The following is a 23143-nucleotide window of genomic DNA, read 5'->3' as shown; positions in this document are numbered from 1 at the left end:
TTTTATAGGGAATTAATATCTCGACCCCCATATCATCAGATTCACCACCACTACACCATATGTCCTATTTCGCAACATTTGGTTTTTCAAGTGTGCAACGGATATAAACGCCACAGACCATTATCCGTTGCTTACAGTAATAAATACGTTGCCCAAATTCTGATTATCGGAAAGGAAAAAGAAAAATAGGACACGCTTGTCTTTATTAAATAAGTTGGGGGCTTAAATGTCTATTGTAAACTCATTATCCTTCCTTCCTCTTTTATTTTCATTTTCTTATATTCTTTATCTCTTTATCGCTCTTCTCTCAGAAAAAAAAAACATCGACTTCTCCTCCCATTTTTTTCATCTCTTCTAATCCTAAAATCCTAAACCGAGATCTGCGAAACCTAAGTTTTCATAAATTAAAACCCATTTCTTCTAAACCCTAATCTTATAAATCAAATCTCATCTTTCGGAAGTCAAACCCAATCTTTCAATAACGCAAACCCTAGAAATCATTTTCTTCTGTAAAATCAAATGACTCTGTAAGATGTTCTTGGTTCCAACCTGAAGTTACCTTCTCTATTGATGAAATAGTGGATCCTTCTGGGTATAACCCTAATCTTCTTTCTTGCTATTGCTATTATTGCGTTATTTTGACCTAATACTTTGAATAACATCTTTTGTAGGTAATATTCTGTAAAGATTTTTCATTTTTTTGTTTTTGGTTACTAAATTGATGGAGTCTTTAAGTATAGATTTTCTTTTGATTTCAGTTTTGTGGTCGTATGTAGTGTTGATGATTTTGCTGGTGAAAGTGGTATGTAGTGTTGCTTAGAATTGGTGGTATGGTTGGTGCTGCTGAATTTTGTGTTTAGTTGGTGGTGCAGCCTCATTTGGTCGGTGTTTGTGACGAATCCCCGGATCTTCTATGAGAATGACTGGTGTTGGTGTTGGTAATGCAAGTTAAAGTTGGAGATTTCGTAGCAATTGGTGGATATTTTTTGTTCTTAGGGGTTTGTTGCAGTGGGTGGAGATGTTGTTGGTAGTGGAGGTTTGGTGTCGAAGCTGGTGGTTCTGCCGCTGTTAGCGTATGGGTGGTAGGTTCTTTACAGTGAAAATTATGCAGACAAGAAGCTATGAAGTTCTTCACAGATATCTAAAATGTCTTTTGGTGAGAAAAAAAACCCCGTTACTTGATGCAAGCGTAGCTGTTTTTTGCTCTTTTAGATGAATTTAAAATGTGATACCTAATTTTCTCATTAGATAGATTTCTTAGTCCAGACCATTAAGTTTCTGTGGATGTATTGCAGATGGAACCAGGTAGCTCTACTACAAAGTTCTATATCAATTGAGCATGCTTTCTTCATTATAAATGATAATCTGATTGAACTCAGTTTGATGTATATGTAGGTGATAAGAAAACCTGGCAGCATCCTCCTGCACATGGAAATGGACACTACATTCTCAATTCAACACCAAAATATGTTATTGGTATTGGAGGAAACCTGTTTTAGGCTTTATAATTTTAATCACTGGCTGATAAGAAAATGTGTTATTCCTATATATGTTATGTTTTCAGTACCCTTATGGAGCAGGTCTTGCATTCTATATTATGTATTTCCCCAGAATTTCCCCAGAGATGGTATAAAGAGTGTTCAAACTGTGCAGGATAGGGAGGGGAGTGATAGTGATGATGCTTAGAGCTCAGATGAAAAAGAGACAACTCCTACTCCCAAGGTAGGCTTACAATACTATTATTATTAACATGAGTAAAAGTTCTCTATCTTTTCTACTGTTGGCGAATCATAACTTGATATTTTCTTACAGGGATAGAAGAGACCTGCACTACTTCAGACCTTTCTCATAAGGACTTGGCACTTATGTAACAATGATGTTACAGGGGTTGTCTTCAACTTAGAGTGAAGATCGTATAATCCAATGTCCATATTTCAGAATCTTTTTCCTATACATATACTTATCTTCAATATTGATAGTGTTGTTACTCACTTAGTATAATCCGTCAAAACTGCAATTTGAATGATAGCATGTTAATAATGTCATTCCATGGAGAATTTGTTTTTATGCTACTTTCTCAGTTCTTATCGATTTCTTTATTTTCTCATTTCAATATGAAAAGACGAGAAGGTTATTGGGGTATATAGTGAGAAGCCAACCGTTCAAAGCAATAAAAAACCGGAGAAGGGAGCATGAAAATGCATCATTTACATAGGAAAAGAAGTTGGCTTACTTCTGTACAGGTACTAAGTATCAAATGCGCCTCGCTCTAGAATTACCTAAATGTTTAATATCTTGTTATGTCGCAGATATTTGATAAATTTTTCCTTTGTTGTTTCTCTTTCCTTCTGACTTTGTATAAATTTATATGCGGGCATATATGCGCATGTTTCAAGTGTTCCACTAAGTTGTGCAAGCATTCAGGGAAATGCATGTCCGATGTGTCGAGCACCAATTATAGACATTGTACAGGATTATCCTGCTAGATGTGAGGATTAGTTTTGATTGCATCTGCAACTTTAAAAGAATTCAGCATTTAAAAGTTTGCAAGGGCTTCTGTAGCGCTTATATACCAATTTGATTGCAGATGCTGGTTTAGTTAACTTTGCTCACTACTTCATCTACAAATCCGCGGTCCCTCCCAAGATTAACCAATTGATGTGGTGTCTGGACCACAACAAGCTAAATTCAGTAGATGTTTTACAACATAAGGGAGTTCAACTGTGTAGCTCTTGTTCTCTCTATGACAATGACGTTGAGACTATGGACCATTAATTCCTTCATTGCTAGATCTCCTTCAAATTTTGTGCATATAAGGTAGAATGGCGGTGTTACGGTTCTCTGAAATTTTTGGTGTTCATGAGCCCCTAAGAGCATCTCCAATGCTAGGGGTGGTGAAAGTAATCCTAGGTGGAGGTCTTATTAATACCTTTTTGTTGTGGGTCATTCTTATGTGGCTAAAAAAAATGAAAGTTGTACTTTCTACCTAAAACTTCATCTCCAATGCCAAGATATTACTATCCTGGAAGTTAGAGATAAATTAATTTTGGAATAAAGAATTGATTATGTGTCAAAAGGCCTTGGGTCATAGAGAAGGTAAAGATACGACTTTCTCCTTTACCCTTTCTTATTAGATGGCATCCATGTCATGCTTTTACCTTGACCTTGGCATTGGAGATAAATTCTTGGTTAGAAAAGTGCTAAATCCCAGGTGTCATGTTTTTTTTAAGACCTTCACCCCTAGCATCGGAGATGCTCTAAGAGAAAGAGAGCAAAGAAACCATTGATTGAATATCACCAACAACAAATATATTTATTACTTATTAGTAGAGATAGTTCAATTCACGGGCAGAAAAAGTGTAGGCGCACTGTATTTATTAACTGGTTGTGTAGATAGATGATATTATCTCAGATGTTCTGGTGTGCTCATATTTTATTGCAGTTTTTTGTTTTTTTGATCGATTATTGCAGTATGATTTAACATGGTATGTTTACTTTTGTAGCCATTTCTACTCCAAACCATCTTTCTCTTTGTTGGCGCTGTTGCTAATGCTGGAATCCCATACCTCGACACTTGGACATTCATGTATGTGCTGGTGAGAAAGTTATATCCATATTCACGCCTATGTGTCTCTGTTTAAAATCGGTGAACCTCCGACTTTGATTGAATATTAGGGACTAACCTTGCCAGTGTCACTGTAGGTGTAACTTCAAGTGCTTCTACTTGAGATGAGGTAATTTTTTTCACATCAAACTTGGTTCCATTTTCAAGAGTACCTTATGCCATAGCTCTGTACATGAAGTGGCATTACCCTATAGCAATGCGATGAAATTTTGTGTGATATGATCTATGTGCTTGTATGGTTCGATTTGATGGCCCTGTGACTATACCTGCTAGTGTTTCTTGATGTTGTGAACATTATCTATTATATAGTCATTCTCTTATAATACATTTATATTTTTTTTCTTATGTACTGGTGATACATGTGTATCTTCCTCTCTCCGGGAACTAGTGATCCTCAAGAAGGATTGAGGATAAAATTGTAATTTAAGGAAGGAATACTTATTTTTAGACAGTATTCTTAGATAAGGAAATATACCTAGAAAAAGAATATTTCCTAGACAAGGTAATATTTCTAGATAAGGATATATATACTTAGAAAAGGAATTATTCCTATATTAAGAATATTCCTAGATAAGGAAATAGATTCCCATAAGGTTTGGGAAACCGTTAAAGCTATAAATAGAGATGTTTAGCTCATAGATAAGAGAATCTAGAGAGTATGGTTTTAACTCTAGAAAAGGAGGTTTAACACGCACACCTAGAGAGGTAAGTTTTTGAGGAAATTGATTATTGCAAAACCAAGCTTAGCAAACAGTTTATGATCCACTGTTTAGAGAGATTGTGAGCGTAACAAAGAGAGAATTGTAATAGTTTTCTTGTTCATAATCTAGAGAAGATATATTTCTTCGAATTATTACTTTGTGTTCTGTTTTTTAGTTTTCGTTTATTATTATTCTGAATTCCGCCTCTATAATAATAGTCACCAAGGTACAGGGATCAACACATATCAAGTTGGTATCAGAGCAAAGTTCGTTACTTTTAGGGAAGATTCCTGTGGTTTATGGTTTTCACTAGATCTCTCTACAAACAACTTGGTGAGTTACTCTAAAAGCAAGAATACGTTAAAAGAACAAGAAAACCAAGGATAGTTAAGACAGACGAACCAAAAACTACCGACGAGAAGGTGATTATGTTAGAAAAGAGATGACGATTCAAACTACCCTGGACGAAATGGTTGCTTGTATTCGGTCCAATACACCAAATCTGAAACCTACGAAAAAGACGAAATCTCCATCTTGGGGTTCGGAAGAAGAGGATGAGAAGGAGGAAGAGAAAGAGGAAATTGAGATTCCTAAAGGCACAAAAGCAACAAACCTTGTGGTAAGTTTGTGAATCATGGTAAGAATCTAAATATTGATTTTCATGTTGATATTCCACTTTATGATGGAAGTGTCGATGTAGAGAAATTGGATGATTGGATAGAGTGCATAGAGACGTACTTTTCTTTATTTGAATATGGTTCGAAGGAGAAGATAGATTTTGCGGAATTGAAGCTTTCAAAGCATGCTCTAATATGGTGGAAAGCTTATCAAAGGCAATATCTAAGTAAGGGAGCATTGTCATGGAAGGGATTCAAGGAAGTTGTGAGGAAACAATTTTATCTGGTTGGATACCTTGAAGAGAGATGGTTCAAGTGGTACGACTTGAAGCATACTTACAACCAAACTGTGCAAGAATATATTTCGGAATTTCAGAATCAAGCTATGGTTTTGGATTTAGACTTGGAAGATTATGCTATCTATATGAAGTATATCTCCGGGTTCCATGAGTATATACGGAAGGAGTTGAAGATGTTTTCGGTGGATACTATCTCCGAAGCAAACATAAAAGCTAATGTTATCGAAGGCAGGCTTAAGAAATCTGATGTTGAGGGAAACACCAAGGGGAAGTCTAGAAGTTTCTTCGCTAAAGCAGATGAAAGGAACAAAGAGGAAAGGAAATATAAAGACAAAGAAGGTTTGACTTGCACTCATTGCATACAAACATGACATGTTGTCAACAAGTGTTGGATGAAGTATCCGAATCTAAAACCAAAAGGGTTGCATAATAAAGAAGCCAAGAAGGCAGCACTAGTCGCACAAGCTCCAATAGAAGTCCAAGGACTAACGGAACCCAAATCAAAGCTCTCTCTTATAGCAGGAGCAAAAGAAGAACCTTTAAAAGATGACCTTAGGGAACGACTCTTCACAGTTAAGATGCAGGTTAAGACAACACTTATAGATGATGTTATTGATCCGGGAAGTCAGAAGAATTTACTTTCACATTATTTGGTACAAAAGTTGGGTCCCTATCCTTTAGGGTGGCTTCAAAAGGAAGGTGGGATACAGTTTGCAGAGTAGTGTACGTTCAAGTTTGCTTTTGATAAGTCATACATTGATGAGGTTACATGCAATGTGGTTCCATTGGATGTTTGTCAGGTTGTACTTGGTAGTCCTTACTTGTGGGATCGAGATGCGGTTTTACATAGGAGAAACCAGAAGAATACCTTTACCAAAGATGGAAAAGCTTTTGTAATACGAGCTATAGACTCTCCACTTGAGGGAGCGAGCTTGATTACAGCCACTCAGGCTAAACGGTTGGTAAATCCTAGTACAAAGTTCATTCTCCTTGTGACCCGTTCTCTTGACGAGACGCCGAGTATAGTTTGTTTGGAAACCCTAACCGAACAACAAGAAGATGACCTAGGAAGGTTGACGATATTTGAACCACCATTACTAGATGATTATGGAGATGACAAGATGATCTTGCCACACGTGGAAGACTTGTGGTTTGATAGAGAAGAATCACTCGAAGAGGATTGCATTACGGAGCGAAGAGAGACTAAGGCAACACAAGAAGATAAGGACGCTTTTCTAATTAGAAGTCGAAGTCAAGTTCCCAGCAAGGAGAGATGGTTCAGCATGGAGAAAGGAACTCTCGGGTTCCCTAACCTCCAAATCTAACTTTCACAGGAGTTCAAGTTCTTGAGTGGGGGCGCATGATACATGTATATCTTCCTCTCTCCGGAATCTAGTGATCCTCAAGAAGGATTGAGGATAAAATTGTAATTTAAGGAAGGAATACTGATTTTTAGGTAGTATTCTTAGATAAGGAAATATACCTAGAAAAGGAATATTTCCTAGAAAAGGTAATATTTCTGGATAAGAAAATATATACTTAGGAAAGGAATTATTCCTAGATTAAGAATATTCCTAGATAAGGAAATATACCTAGAAAAGGAATTATTCCTAGATAAGGAAATAGATTCCTATAAGGTTTGGGTAACCGTTAAAGCTATAAATAGAGATGTTTAGCTCATAGCTAAGAGAATCTAGAGAGTGTGGTTTTACCCCTAGAAAAGGAGGTTTAACACGCACACCTAGAGAGATAAGTTTGTGAGGCAATTGATTATTGCAAAAGCAAGCTTAGCAAACAATTTAAGGTTGATCCACTGTTTAGAGAGATTGTGAGCGTAACAAAGAGAGAATTGTAATAGTTTTCTTGTTCATAATCTAGAGAAGATATATTTCTTCGAATTATTACTTTTTGTTCTGTTTTCTAGTTTTCGTCTATTATTCTGAATTCCGCCTCTATAATAATAGTCACCAAGATATAGAGACCAATACGTGTAAATTGCTATGTCTGCAGAAAAGATGGCATGAAGCTGGTAATGTTATGGATTGGTTCATTGCATCTTGTCATTGTGCCAAGTGCACAAAAAGAATCGAGGTACCCTATACCATCTATGTTTGGTGTTCAAGTTAGAGTATGGTTGGTTAGAGGCTAGTCAAAATGTGGGCAAGTCCTGTAGTGTGCCAACAACACACGCTCGCACTATTTTCTTGTTGATCTAATCAGTCAAGCTAGGACCACTGGCACTATGTTCTGGTTAATCTAATCAGTAAAGCTATGACTACTGGGAAGATCTTTGTACAAAAATGTTGTATAATGTTACAAGAATGAGTGATTGTCTTATCAGGTCAGGATTCAATTTAATATGTAATACTGGAATTTCGAGAATACCAATAAAAATCTTGTAAATATATATTTTTTTTCATTCTGGTAATATATTTTGCAACGGATATAAAAGTTCCTTAAATTATTTTATACGTTGCATTATTACTAATTAAAGCAACGCATATAAACGTTGCCTACAATTTGTGACGCCGTTTGGGCAACGTACATAAGCGGCTTAAATTCTTAGCAACGATAATAAATGTGGTAAATTGGTGTTTTTGGTGTAGTGTACATTCCTGACAAATTGCCTGCAGTTGCAGAGTGCAACTGTTAAGATACTTCTCATTCATCTATATTCTGGCAGTATAGAATACGAAATTAGGAAACGTAAAGATACTTAACTATATAGTTAACTGCAATTAGGTAAGATGAAGCTTCATAAGTTGGCACTATCTTTGGTCCTGCAGCAAACCAAAGTCCATAAGCTCTCTCACCAGATCTGAGTATAATTGTAAGAAACATGAAATCAATCAAGTATACAAGTGAAGTACTTACCCGGTAATCTAGAAGGTACACAAGTTGATGCCAACCCCACTTTAATTCACTTCCCACCAGCGCAATACCTCGAAAGTATAAACTAAGTGTGAAATCCACAAATTTAAACTTAGTAGTTTAAGTATAACCAAGTGAAGTACTTACCAGGGATTGATATTTCTCCGACTGGCTACTACTGCTTCAACTGACCTTGTGTGAAGTCCCTGTGCCTTTACATATAACATAACAAAAACCACCTACATATATATCCAAAAAAATGATGAACTGAAAGAAAATATCCATTCATAAGCCTGTTTGTGTTCACATATATAGAAAAAAGTTACATTGGACCAAAAAAAGTTGCTTCAGGTAAAGCTCTTTTTATGCACAACTACGTAAGAGTATGCGATTAGTCAGCGTACGTACAAAAGTGTGAACTACCAAAAAAACCAAAAAAAGATCCTAAATACTTGTTATGCACAACTGCGTAAGAGTATGCGCATCAGTCAGCATACGTACAAAAGTTTGAACTGCTAAATTATAAAAAAAAGATCCGTATAAGTCAAGGCAGTTATTACGCGATGCTCAAAAAGGCTGAGATCTATTAGCTCAAAAATTAAGAGATTGTGCGTCTTTTTTTGAAAGGCACATCTTTGGATGAAGCACATATCCTCAATTCCGACATCTCTGAAGGTTGTTGCAGACTTGTTAGCTTTCACAGTGATTGCATCTGACTTGAGAATATCATCGATACATACCTTGGCAAGATGTATAGATACATGATCTCCGTGAAATTGATTTGCTAAAGCACCGGTACAGAGCTCACCAGTTGCAACTACTTCATTCTCGAAGTTCAGTAACGAAAAAAACGGTTCACCACGTACTCTTGATAAAGCTGGTGATGCAGTATTCCCAGCAGGTGAACTTGTCGTAGCTGGTGATACAGTATTCCCAACAGGTGAACTTGTCGCAGCATGTGAACCTGTTTAAGGTGAAGCAGAAACAAAACATGGAGTATGCGAGGCTATATCTCTTGAGATGCTGGGCACTTTTGAGCCAACTGATACTGGAATTGCAGATTTAATTTCATCCACTACGTGGCACAATTTCACAAAGCCATCAATCATAACACCCACCTGTCAACTTATTTCTTCCACCATCCCACCAAGACTACCCTCCTTCGCTTTCAGTTCATTTACCTTGTGACACGCTGGAGCAGAAAGATTGATTTTCATACGAGATATAGGACCAACAGAATGAACCCGTTCTCTAAAATCTGCCCCAAAAGTTTTAGTCATTGCACAAGGTTCTTCTACTAGAAGACCTGCATCCTTTTTTTCTTTGATCTCATCTTGGGCCTGATGAACACGCAAGTGTGACACATTTTCACCCATAAATGCTGGGACTCATTTTATCACTAATAAACTTGTTTGTAGGTGTTTTTGGGCAAATAAACGTTTTTAGTAGAATCATCTCGAAAAACTGTTAAAGGCACCCACGTTTTGGTTAGAGGCAGCCTTTTCTCCCCGTTTGAATTTGTTTTTGGCGGGAAAATTATTTGATGAACAGTGAACTCGGAGTTATTCACTGGATTAAAACCGGAGAGTGATGATTGGACCCTTCTTGATTATTTTGATTGTTATGGGCCTATTACGGGTAAACAGGGCCGGTAAGAGTTTCACTGTCAAAGAAAAAAGGAAATTCACGTGGATTTGGATTAATACAGGGAAGTCAATATTAGGGATTCTGTTGGAAATATTTTTTGTACTTACGTGAGTTTTACTTCTGCTGAAACAAATATTAAACGTGAAGGGAGTGTGCAGGTTTCCATCCTACGCGTGAGAAGATAAACAGGAAAGAAAATATTCACCGAGTTCTTCACAAGGCTTAGAGATCTCTGGAAAAGATTTGGAAGATATTCTATAAGATTTGTTCACAAGATTTGATTAGGATTGACCTGTTTCCACTAAACAGGGGTGGTAATTGCGTTGAAATAAAAAAAGGAAGGATATTTTATCGTTCGGAACAAAACAGGGCAAGGAAGATATTCACGGGTTTCTGTTATTTATCTTTGGAAGCTTTTGCGCATTAATGAGAGAAGATATTCAGTCAGACTTAGTTTTATTCTCACAGGAAGTTTGGAAAGTTTAACAACCAACAAAAGACGCGTGAAGGAGGCAAGAAAGGGAAGAAAATATCTCGAAGATATCTTCTTTTACTGCCGAGTAATGGAAGAATTTTTGGAGTGATTGAGCGATATTTCTTGGTTCTGCTGGCTATATAAAGAGTGTTGCTGTTTCATAGAAGGGTATCGAGAGTTGGGAGAGTTTGTAACGCATGTTTAGCGGTTTATGTTATTTTTCTCCTTTTCTTCATTGTAAACACCATTTGAGCTATACAAAAAATATTTTGAGAGTGTCTACATCATGAGTAGCTAAACCCCAACACTGGGACGACGGAGGAAGCCGAATTTCATACATGGGTAAAATTATTTTATTCTCTATATGACTTTTGCACTAATTAAAATAGAATTATGATTTTGATTAATTAGTTGTCATTTCAATTGATGGGTCATGCTTTCTTAGATGTTTTGATGTACCATACTTAGGATTTACAACTAATGTTTTGAGAATCTATCTTGGCAAAAATAAGAGTCCATGTTTTTATTTATTGAGATAGAATTGTTGAAGAATAAATAATTGAACTTGATGATATGAATTCGGTGAAATCCTAGTCCCAGTAACTCTCGCTTTTATTTATCATTTTCATTAAATCTTTAAATTTAATCTTCACAAGTCTTAGAGTTCGAATCCTTATTACTACAACACTTGAAGAAATAGCATCCGTTGGTGATTCAGAAACAATTAAAAATCACACCATTTTGGCGCCGCCGACACGGATTTGTTTTTAGATTAATTCTTAGGTTTATTTTTTTTATTATGTACAGTATTTTCATTTTTTTTAGATTTTTTTTTTCCTTTTTATGCGTTTCTTTTTGTATTTCTTTTCAGGGACTTTTTAAGGATGATGACTTCTTCTGAGGAGACGTCACCTAAGATGACGCTGGCGGAATATAAGCGTAGAAAGTCAAATTATCAGGAAACCTCGTCTGAGATGACGCTTGCTGAATATAAGCGTAGGTAACGGTATGGAGTTTTTGATCCACATGTGGTAAGTGAAGAATCTCCTCTAGAGATATATGAGAAGTATTATAAACACACACCACTTAGTTTGGACTTAAGATTGAGAATTCTGGAATGTAAAAAATTATTTAATGATGATGATGATCAGTCTTGTAGTGACACTCTGGTCGAGACATAATTTTTAGATGACCATGTGAATGATTGTGTAGATGATTTGTCTAATTTATTAGAAGAATCTATCTCGCAAGATCTTTCACCCGACTTAGAGGTTGTTTCTAGTCCCCTAGACTTCCAAAAGTTGCCTAATTTAGGGTTAGAATTGCGTGCTTCTAAAGTGTTGTTGGATTACTTTGCATCTAAGTACCCAGAAAAATTGCCTGTTTATGATACAATGCATGAGCCAATTGATATTTCCGCAGTCCCAATAGTATCCCCATATTTTGTTCTATACTCACTTCCATGTGAAGTAAAAACTAGGTTTGGGGGTAATCCTCTATTTCAGACAGTTTCAATGTCACCATATTTTCATAGCATAATTGTGAAGCTTTCGTTTGTAAATAATTAATTTTGGGTTGATCCCCAAATTTTCAGGCTGTTAATTTTTGGGGATCCATTTCTGTACATTCCAGTAGGTATTTTTATTTTATTTTATTTTTATTTTGGTTTACTTTTTGCATTTCCCATCTTAATATTTGCGTTGGATGACTCAATTACATTGAGGACAATGTAATGTTTAAGCGTGGGGGAGAGGTTAACTTTTTACTTTATTTTTCAGGAATTTCCTAGCAAATCATGACCAGCTGTGTAGCAGGTCTGTTCATTTTTCTTGCATGTTATGACCAGCTGTGTAGCGGGTCTAAAAAAAATAAAAAAATAATTTGATTGTTAGGGTTATGACCAGCTGTATAGCGGGTCTTTTCTTTTTTCTTGCATTATATGACCAGCTGTGTAGCGGGTCTAAAAAATATATAAAAAAATAAAAATAAATAAAAAAATAAAAATAATTATGACCAGCTGTGTAGCGGGTCTCTCGCTCTCTCTTATTATATGACCAGCTGTGTAGCGGGTCAATTTTCTGTTTTTCTCGAGGACTAGCAAAATGTAAGTATAGGGGAATTTGATGAACACGCAAGTGTGACACATTTTCACCCATAAATACGCTAGCTGGGACTCATTTTATCACTAATAAACTTGTTTGTAGGTGTTTTTGGGCAAATAAACGTTTTTAGAAGAATCAGCTCGAAAAACTGTTAAAGGCACCCACATTTTGGTTAGAGGCAGCCTTTTCTTCCCCGTTTGAATTTGTTTTTGGATGGAAAATTATTTGATGAACAGTGAACTCGGAGTTATTCACTGGATTAAAACCGGAGAGTGATGATTGGACCTTTCTTGATTATTTTGATTGTTATAGGCCTATTACGGGTAAACAGGGCCGGTAAGAGTTTCACTGTCAAAGAAAAAAGGAAATTCACGTGGATTTGGATTAATACAGGGAAGTCAATATTAGGGATTCTGTTGGAAATATTTTTGGTACGTATGTGAGTTCTACTTCTGATGAAACAAATATTAAACGTGAAGGGAGTGTGCAGGTTTCCATCATACGCGTGAGAAGATAAACAGGAAAGAAAATATTCACCGAGTTCTTCACAAGGCTGAGAGATCTCTGGAAAAGATTTGGAAGATATTCTATAAGATTTGCTCACAAGATTTGATTAGGATTGACCTGTTTCCACTAAACAGGGGTGGTAATTGCGTTGAAATCAAAAAGGGAAGGATATTTTATCGTTTGGAACAAAACATGGCAAGGAAGATATTCACGGGTATCTGTTATTTATCTTTGGAAGATTTTGCGCATTAATGGGAGAAGATGTTCTGTCAGACTTGGTTTTATTCTCACAGGAAGTTTGGAAATTTTAACAACCAACAAAAGACGCGTGAAGGAGGCAAGAAAGGGAAGAAAATATCTCGAAGATATATTCTTTTACTGCCGAGTAATGAAAGAATTTTTGGAGTGATTGAGCGATATTTCTTGGTTCTGCTGGCTATATAAAGAGTGTTGTTGTTTCATAGAAGGGTATCGAGAGTTGGGAGAGTTTGTAACGCCTGTTTAGCGGTTTATGTTATTTTTCTCCTTTTCTTCATTGTAAACACCATTTGAGCTACATAAAAAATATTTTGAGAGTGTCTACATCATGAGTAGCTAAACCCCAACACTGGGACGACGGAGGAAGCCGAATTTCATACATGGGTAAAATTCTTTTATTCTCCATATGACTTTTGCACTAATTAAAATAGAATTATGATTTTGATTAATTAGTTGTCATTTCATTTGATGGGTCATGCTTTCTTAGATGTTTTGATGTCCCATACTTAGGATTTACAACTAATATTTTGAGAATCTGTCTTGGCAAAAATAAGAGTCCATGTTTTTATTTATTGAGCTAGAATTGTTGAAGAATAAATAATTGAACTTGATGATATGAATTCGGTGAAATCCTAGTCCCAGTAACTCTCGCTTTTATTTATCATTTTTATTAAATCTTTAAATTTAATCTTCACAAGTCTTAGAGTTCGAATCTTTATTACTACAACAACAATTAAAAATCACACCAGGGACGTCTTGAGCTTCTCGTGCAGTGTTGAGCATAACAACCGAGTAAATTCTAATATCTTAACTACCTAGTACATAGTTTTAAAAGAGTTGAAATAACTGTGAAGTAAACTGAATCATAGTGAACGGCACCGCGCTAGGTAAAATAGAACCACCTTCTTTTCTATGAGATTTAACCCACACATCCTCAGGAATGATCACTGCATCAGGATTTGCGACCTCCTAAATTTACAAATACAATGTGAATCATATAGTTTGTCCATAAGAAGGTTGAGGTAAGTTATGAATATAATAGAGTTACAAGTAAGTTGTGAATATAACAAAGTTTGAGGTAAGTGCGAACATACGTACCAGTTCAGCTCTCACCAAAGCATGAGATTTGCGACCACTACAATGTGTGTATCCATATTGTTCTCTTTTCCTCTTATGCTCAATTATACTTTGCTTTTCCTTTTCTTCTCTTTCATTTTCGCAAAAATTTATCCAATCCTCTTGTTTGACACTTGGTGGAACATTTAAAATCCTTTCTTCATGAGTAGGGAGCACATCATAGTAGGCAAGGTGTTGTAGTTTTGAAAGTGGTAAAAAGTTCGTTGCTCGGACTTGTAAAGATTTAAAAATAAAAATATATACAAAAAATATTAACAATATGGGCAAGAGTACTGGGACTAACGACTGAACTCCTTCATGGACATCATTAGGCTCGGGAAAACGAGTATGAAGGTAATCTTGTAAAATGGTCGAGGCACAGATATCAAGTCCTAAGTGTGGGGACTTTCTGAGAGTTAAAGGTAAGGCACTAGGGAAGTGATAATCACCCCCAAACTTAGAGTTTTCAGTGTCTCTAGATAGACCTCTAATTATTTCTTGAATTTTCGTATCTTCAGAGTCCTTAAAATATTCAAGAGATTCTTCTAAGTTATTATCAGGTAGTGCATCTTTACTCATCTCTACGGGTCTATCTTCTTCTTCCAAGACTATTGTTTCTAAGTCGCTAGACTCTAAAACAGTATTTTCGAAAGGAACCCGTTCCTCTAAACCACTATCGGCTTCGTAATCAAAAGGAAAAAATACATCGTCTAAAACGGTGGTATCCCTAATCAAATCCTCGTCCTTTTGAATAGGTGAATAATCATAAAAATTATTTGGATTTGAACTAGAAATAATATAATCACTATACAGCTCAATTGGATTACTAGACTCCTGATCACTATGCCTACATATTTCAGATTCTTCATTACTGCTATCCTCATCATCATAGTACGAAGATGATTGAACCTTATCTAAATAAGTAGTGTCTTTTATTCTAACCTCGTCCTCTAAATTAGGAAAATATTCACTATTTACATCAAGGGTAAAATTGGAAACACTATTTTGGAAATTTATATCTTTTAGAGAAGTTCTATTCTGGGTCTCTAACAAAAGCTTTTGGGCCGACTCACATGAATTCCTGACGTAATCTAGGAAATCAGGTAAAGAAAGTTCACTCATTGCATTATTTTCGTCCATAACTAAGTTATTCATTTCGGCAAACTTACGTGCTGTCTCGGCTAACTTACGTGTTGACTCAAGTACAGAGGATTTAGCAGAATTTTTCTCGTATGACTGATGGTTGTGAGGATATTGATTGGGATCACCATGGTATGAAACATAACCTTGAAAATTTTGGCGTTCCCAACCACTATTCCCACCATGGTAATAAAACTGATGATGTCCATATTCAAATTCAGGTCGATATTCATTGTATTGGCTTCTATCATACCAGCTCGACATTCTTAATTGTAAGGGAATTCTACACAATCACAAACAAGGCTGACTCGACCAAATCAAACCTATAAAATCTAGCAAACAACAAGCATGATGGCTCCACTTAGATTGTTTCTATACTTGCTTCTATCTCTCAAAGGGGAATTCGTTATAATTTAAGCAAACCCCTCTGGAATCAATCCGAGTCAAAGTAAGTTGAATTGAGGAGAGGGAAGCTCAGTGGAGCTTTGATACCCAAGGCCTCACCACTATCACAAGGCGGCGCAGTCACGCATTCAACTCACAGAAACCATTATGAACTTCAAGGTGTGCTTAAGAAAGTAACCAATATCCTTCGAAAAAATTTCCTAATAAGCGCGTTACCCTATCGGTCTCGTTCTAGTCAAGTTTTAAGCTTGGGTTCGCGTTAGGTTTCGTTTTCCTAAGGAGGGCAAGAAGGGAGCGGTGATGAAATCCGAACCCTTATCTTGTATTGGCCAGGCCTTGCCCTTTACTATGAATTTAAAAACAGTCCAAATTCGTCCTCAATCAATGAATCACCATAAGGAATACAATAAACCCGCTGACAGGAGATTCGCGAGTGTTTCGATGGACTTACCTCCCGTACCAGACGGGGGATGAACCGTTGAAGTCGACTCGGGCCACGACTCTTATGTCATGTAAGAACCCGAGGGGCCGACACGATATAGTAATCGTCGTCCTTCCCTGCACACAGTTTATATAAATTTTTTTTTGTTTGTTTAATAATACCCTTCCGTAGGGTTAAAAAAAGAAATAAAGTCCAATTGTTTAAAGTCCAAAGTCCAAAATAAATAAAAAAAATTACAATGTTCCTCACACACTCTAAAAAAAATTTAAAATTTAAAATTAAATCCTAAAATTGTCTTTTTTTCTTCTCTTTTCGCTTTTCGCTTTAAGCTTTTTCCTCTGCAAGTCCTTAGTGCTCCACTTCGAACCTGTAAATCAAAGAAAAAAAAGACAAAGTAAAAAGGAACAAATAAAAAAAAAATAAACCTAAAAAAAAATAAAAAAAAATTTATATACAAGTCCGAGTCAGCGGCGCCATTTTGTTGTAGTTTTGAAAGTGGTAGTAAAAGTTCGTTGCTCGGACTTGTAAAGATTTAAAAATAAAAATATATACAAAAAATATTAACAATATGGGAAAGAGTACTGGGACTAATGATTCGGCCAATCTTCATAAAATAGGGCTCAATGAATTATTCTCGACAATAATCGCTCAAAACATAAGTTATATGGACTCTTATTTTGCCAAAGTAGATTCTCAAAAAATTGATTGTAAATGTTAAGCATGGAACATCAAATCACCTAAGCTAAGCATGACCCATCAGATCAAATAACACCCAATTTAATCAAATCATATTTCAATAATTTTTAATGCAAAAGTCTTAAAAAGAATTAATTACATTACCCATGTATGAAGCTCGGCCTCCTCCGTCGTCCCAGTGTTGGGGTTTAACTCATCATAGTAAAAATGCTCTCAAAATAATTTATTATGGCTCAAAAATGGTTTACAAATGATGAGAAGAAGAGAAAATAGTGTAAAACTGTAATCTGCGACGCACAAAAAGCGTCACAGAATGAACGATAAAAGACAAGTGTTGCTGCTGTTTAGACTGCGCTGCGACCCACGGCTATGCGTCCTAGACACTGTTCATAAACGACTGTCCTTGCGAGTCCGTTCTTCGTGTTCTTGGTGTTCTTCATCATCATCAGCAGCAACAACAAAGTTTCATCAACTCTTGATTTCTGCTTATCTGGACCTCCTCTCGACTCCAAACTCTCGACCCCTCTTCTCAATGACCGATACTTGTATTTATAGTGTTTTGGAGCTAGAAATCCGACCATTGATTGCGTATATTTTCTCTTTAATTCGATTATTCTTTGCTGCCCAAAAATGAGAATACTTACCATTTATAGAATTTCCACACGTTAACTCGCTCCCAAAACGCTCCAAATTAGTTTCTTCATGCCTCAGAAGCTTTCCCGCACCTCCACATCACTCCATGCACAGCAGAAACACACTTGAGCTCGTGTTCAGTGTGTGTTGCTCTGTTTTGAGTTTGGTGAATCGAACCGAGAATTCCAGCCTAAATTGATCGATTATGACACCCATACTGTGTTCCTTAAGCTATATCACATCTTCCTACCAAGTTTGAGCCATTGAATCGCACCACAACACCTTCATTTTGTCGATTGAAATTCTGCCAGTTGATGAACCAATTTTCCCGCCAATTTTATTTTTTCAAATCGTGAAGAAGGTGTCCCCTTAGCAAACAGTGGTGTCCCCTTAGTAATTAGGTTACCCCTTATCCAAAAGCGAGAGTCCGAATAACACTTGTCCTCCGGGTGCCAAAATCAACTTTTCGAGCCGAATTTTCCAAAAATGTTTATTTCCTAAAAATACATAAAAACACAATATTAGTACAAAAATAGAGTTCCAACAATACGGACATTGAGGACAAATTAGACACAAAAATGTGTCTATCAAATACCCCCAAACTTATTATTTGCTAGTCCTCGAGCAAAACTAAAAACTAAAACCGAGTTAATCTCGGGTGGGTTTAACAGAGGTGTAACCACAAAAACCATGACTTCTAATTGGTCACAAGTATCCAAAGAGCTATGAGGACATACATATTCTCAACCTATCTCCAAGTAACTAGAATGCCATAGAAATTAAAGGTGTCAGCTCTAAAGCTGACTGAAGAAAAGGGGAGACACATACGCACGACTGCTAGATAAAGAGATATCCGCTATACAGCTAGATAAACATTGTAAGATGCGTCCGCTGCTTTACAGCTGGATAAGATTAGGAGAGAGATAAAGATGAGAGGGACATCTACTACACAGCTGGACTAATTACGTGTGATGAGTTAAACCAGTGCTAGAAAGATCTTGTGCCAGATTGAAAGCAGACTAACAAAGCAACCAAAATGCATCTTTCTTCGACTCTCTCACCTATCTCCAACTGTTGAAATAACATCTTCTTCGGTCTTCAACTGTTGATGATAAACTCTCGAACCTCATAGAACCTTGACAATTAACTCTTCACTTCGATTTCTTGCTTGACTTATAAATTTCTTCTTCCCTATGGCCTTATTGAACAAAAAGAACGTAATGATGTTTCTTTTTTTTTTCTTTTTTTTTTTATTTCATTTTTCATTTTTTTTTTACAAGACAAAAATTTACATGGCCATGAGAGAAGGACTTTAGAACTTGGATCTTCACAACTTGTGATGTCTTGATATCATGAACTTCAACAACTTATATCATTTGCTCTTGTACTTCTTGTAACTAAGTCTTCAACTTTGATTTTTGAATTATTCTTTTCTATTGTTGCTTCTAAACCTTAAACGTCTTCAACTTTTTCATAAATTTTGATGTCACTCCGCTTGTTGATGATGATAAGTTTCTACTGAGAGAGAGTCGTAATCCAGTAACTAAGACTACATTGTGAGGTTGCTCTGTCTTTCTGGCATTTCCTTCTGACCTACTTTCCTTTCCATCATGGATGGTTAGGTCGGTTACCCTCTAAAAGGAACAAGTTCTCTCCGGAATTTCAAGGATCTCAATGTCTTTTTCTCTAATGTCTCAATAGGTTGTTATCTCTAGCATTCCAATTTCTATCTTTTCGGTGAGAAACAGTATGTAAACTTAGCTAACCGGGTACTATGTGACGCTAGAAGTTTCAAAGATGCGACTAAAATGTTTCTCCCATACCCCCAAACTTAAATATAACATTGTCCTCAATGTTCTAAAGATGAAACTAAAAGCATGAACAAGGAGTTACTGTTACCATTTGAAGCAAAAAGAGTTAAGGAAGGATATTACCGTGTTGCATGAGATTGGGTTACCTCCCAAGAAGTTCTAAGTTTAAAGTCTTCAGCCATACGTTGGAAAGGTTTAGTCAACTCGAACCGTATAACATTAGCCGGAATAACTGTGGGTCTTTAAAACCAAAAAGAGCTGACAAAAGGAAACTGCAGTGAACCAACGAAATGAACAACACTAGCATGCCCTTACCTAGTTTCCTGATAACTATTGCTAATTGTGGTTCAGGTTCAGGTTCTATGAAAGGGTCTAAATAGAATATTTTCATTAGCTGCGTTTCTTCATAGGTTGGATCCAAATTATTAGGTCCTAGAGTCTGGAAAAACTCAAATATGATCTTAGAAGCGCACAATAATAACCTAAATAACTGAGGATCCTCTAAGTCAATAAGATTTGACTTACATAATTGACCAAAATGAGAGTAGTGGTCATTCTTAAGCAAATGTGTCGATTCTAATTTCCTAAAGCATTTAGGTTTAGTCTCACAACTTAATATTCGACACATTTGGAATATAAATGTTCCCACAGTTGGAAGAAAACTATTTGGTGGGAAAACAAAGTCAATCTGGGGATCATAGCCTGGGCAAACCATATCAACCAGAGGATGGGTTTCTAACAACTGAACTCCTTCATGGACATCATTAGGCTCGGGAAAACGAGTATGAAGGTAATCTTGTAAAATGGTCGAGGCACAGATATCAAGTCCTAAGTGTGGGGACTTTCTGAGAGTTAAAGGTAAGGCACTAGGGAAGTGATAATCACCCCCAAACTTAGAGTTTTTAGTGTCTCTAGATAGACCTCTAATTATTTCTTGAATTTCCGTATCTTCAGAGTCCTTAAAATATTCAAGAGATTCTTCTAAGTTATTATCAGGTAGTGCATCTTTACTCATCTCTACGGGTCTATCTTCTTCTTCCAAGACTATTGTTTCTAAGTTGCTAGACTCTAAAACAGTATTTTCGAAATGAACCCGTTCCTCTAAACCACTATCGGCTTCGTAATCAAAAGGAAAAAATACATCGTCTAAAGCGGTGGTATCCCTAATCAAATCCTCGTCCTTTTGAATAGGTGAATAATCATAAAAGTTATTTGGATTTGAACTAGAAATAATATAATCACTATACAGCTCAATTGGATTACTAGACTCCTGATCACTATGCCTACATATTTCAGATTCTTCATTACTGCTATCCTCATCATCATAGTACGAAGATGATTGAACCTTATCTAAATAAGTAGTGTCTTTTATTCTAACCTCGTCCTCTAAATTAGGCAAATATTCACTATTTACATCAAGGGTAAAATTGGAAACACTATTTTGGAAATTTATATCTTTTAGAGAAGTTCTATTCTGGGTCTCTAACAAAAGATTTTGGGCCGACTCACATGAATTCCTGACGTAATCTAGGAAATCAGGTAAAGAAAGTTCACTCATTGCATTATTTTCGTCCATAACTAAGTTATTCATTTCGGCGAACTTACGTGCTGTCTCAGCTAACTTACGTGTCGACTCAAGTAAAGAGGATTTAGCAGAATTTTTCTCGTATGACTGATGGTTGTGAGGATATTGATTATGCTCACCATGGTATGAACCATAACCTTGAAAAGTTTGGCGTTCCCAGCCACTATTCCCACCATGGTAATAAAACTGATGATGTCCATATTCAAATTCAGGTCGATATTCATTGTATTGGCTTCTATCATACCAGCTCGACATTCTTAATTGTAAGGGAATTCTACACAATCACAAACAAGGCTGACTCGACCAAATCAAACCTATAAAATCTAGCAAACAACAAGCATGATGGCTCCACTTAGATTGTTTCTAGACTTGCTTCTATCTCTCGAAGGGGAATTCGTTATAATTTAAGCAAACCCCTCTGGAATCAATCCGAGTCAAAGTAAGTTGAATTTAGGAGATGGAAGCTCAGTGGAGCTTTGATACCCAAGGCCTCACCGCGATCATAAGGCGGCGCAGTCACGCATTCAACTCACAGAAACCATTATGAACTTCAAGGTGTGCTTAAGAAAGTAACCAATATCCTTCGAAAATTTTTCCTAATAAGCGCGTTACCCTATCGGTCTCGTTCTAGTCAAGTTTTAAGCTTGGGTTCGCGTTAGGTTTCGCTTTCCTAAGGCGGGCAAGAAGGGAGCGGTGATGAAATCCGAACCCTTATCTTGTATTGGCCAGGCCTTGCCCTTTACTAGGAATTTAAAAACAATCCAAATTCTTCCTCAATAAATGAATCACCTTAAGGAATACAGTAAACCCGCTGACAGGAGATTCGCGAGTGTTTCGATGGACTTACCTCCCGTACCAGACGGGGGATGAACCGTTGAAGTCGACTCGGGCCACGACTCCTATGTCATGTAAGAACCCGAGGGGCCGAGAAGATATAGTAATCGTCGTCCTTCCCTGCACACAGTTTATATAATTTTTTTTTTGTTTGTTTAATAATACCCTTCCGTAGGGTTAAAAAAAGAAATAAAGTCCAATTGTTTAAAGTCCAAAGTCCAAAATAAAAAAAAAAATTACAGTGTTCCTCACACACTCTAAAAAAAAATTAAAAATTAAAAATTAAAAATTAAATCCTAAAATTGTCCTTTTTTCTTCTCTTTTCGCTTTTCGCTTTAAGCTTTTTCCTCTCCAAGTCCTTAGTGCTCCACTTCGAACCTGTAAATCAAAGAAAAAAAAGACAAAGTAAAAAGGAACAAATAAAAAAAAATAAACCTAAAAAAAATAAAAATAAATCTATATACAAGTCCGCGTCGGCAGCGCCATTTTGTTGTAGTTTTGAAAGTGGTAGTAAAAGTTCGTTGCTCGGACTTGTAAAGATTTAAAAATAAAAATATATAAAAAAAATATTAACAATATGGGCAAGAGTACTGGTACTAATGATTCGGCCAATCTTCATAAAATAGGGCTCAATGAATTATTCTCGACAATAATCGCTCAAAACATAAGTTATATGGACTCTTATTTTGCCAAAGTAGATTCTCAAAAAATTGATTGTAAATGTTAAGCATGGAACATCAAATCACCTAAGCTAAGCATGACCCATCTAATCAAATAACACCCAATTTAATCAAATCATATTTCAATTAATTTTTAATGCAAAAGTCTTAAAAAGAATTAATTACATTACCCATGTATGAAGCTCGGCCTCCTCCGTCGTCCCAGTGTTGGGGTTTAACTCATCATAGTAAAAATGCTCTCAAAATAATTTATTATTGCTCAAAAATGGTTTACAAATGATGAGAAGAAGAGAAAATGGTGTAAAACTATAATCTGCGACGCACAAAAAGCGTCACAGAATGAACGATAAAAGACAAGTGCTGCTGCTGTTTAGACTGCGCTGCGACCCACGGCTATGCGTCCTAGACACTGTTCATAAACGACTGTCCTTGCGAGTCCGTTCTTCGTGTTCTTGGTGTTCTTCATCAGCAGCAGCAGCAGCAACAGAGTTTCATCAACTCTTGATTTCTGCTTCTCTGGACCTCCTCTCGACTCCAAACTCTCGACCCCTCTTGACAATGACCGATACTTGTATTTATAGTGTTTTGGAGCAAGAAATCCGACCATTGATTGCGTATATTTTCTCTTTAATTCGATTATTCTTTGCTGCCCAAAAATGAGAATACTTACCATTTATAGAATTTCCACACGTTAACTCG

The 23143-nt window shown here is 36.4% G+C and overlaps 1 long non-coding RNA gene across 1 annotated transcript; it reads left to right on the top strand.

Moving 5' to 3' along the window:
- The first annotated feature begins 303 nt into the window (after window positions 1-303).
- LOC113302984 lies at window positions 304-3939 on the top strand. Its single transcript, XR_003337254.1, has 7 exons — window positions 304-592; window positions 759-1305; window positions 1396-1476; window positions 1654-1722; window positions 1813-2243; window positions 3504-3586; window positions 3703-3939. It is a non-coding gene; the product is annotated as an uncharacterized LOC113302984 (long non-coding RNA).
- Window positions 3940-23143: the final 19204 nt, after the last annotated feature.

This window comes from Papaver somniferum, chromosome 8 (assembly GCF_003573695.1).
Source record: "Papaver somniferum cultivar HN1 chromosome 8, ASM357369v1, whole genome shotgun sequence".
Lineage (NCBI taxonomy): Eukaryota > Viridiplantae > Streptophyta > Magnoliopsida > Ranunculales > Papaveraceae > Papaver > Papaver somniferum.
Note: the sequence above shows the minus strand (reverse complement) of the source record. Positions and strands in the feature narration are given on the sequence as shown.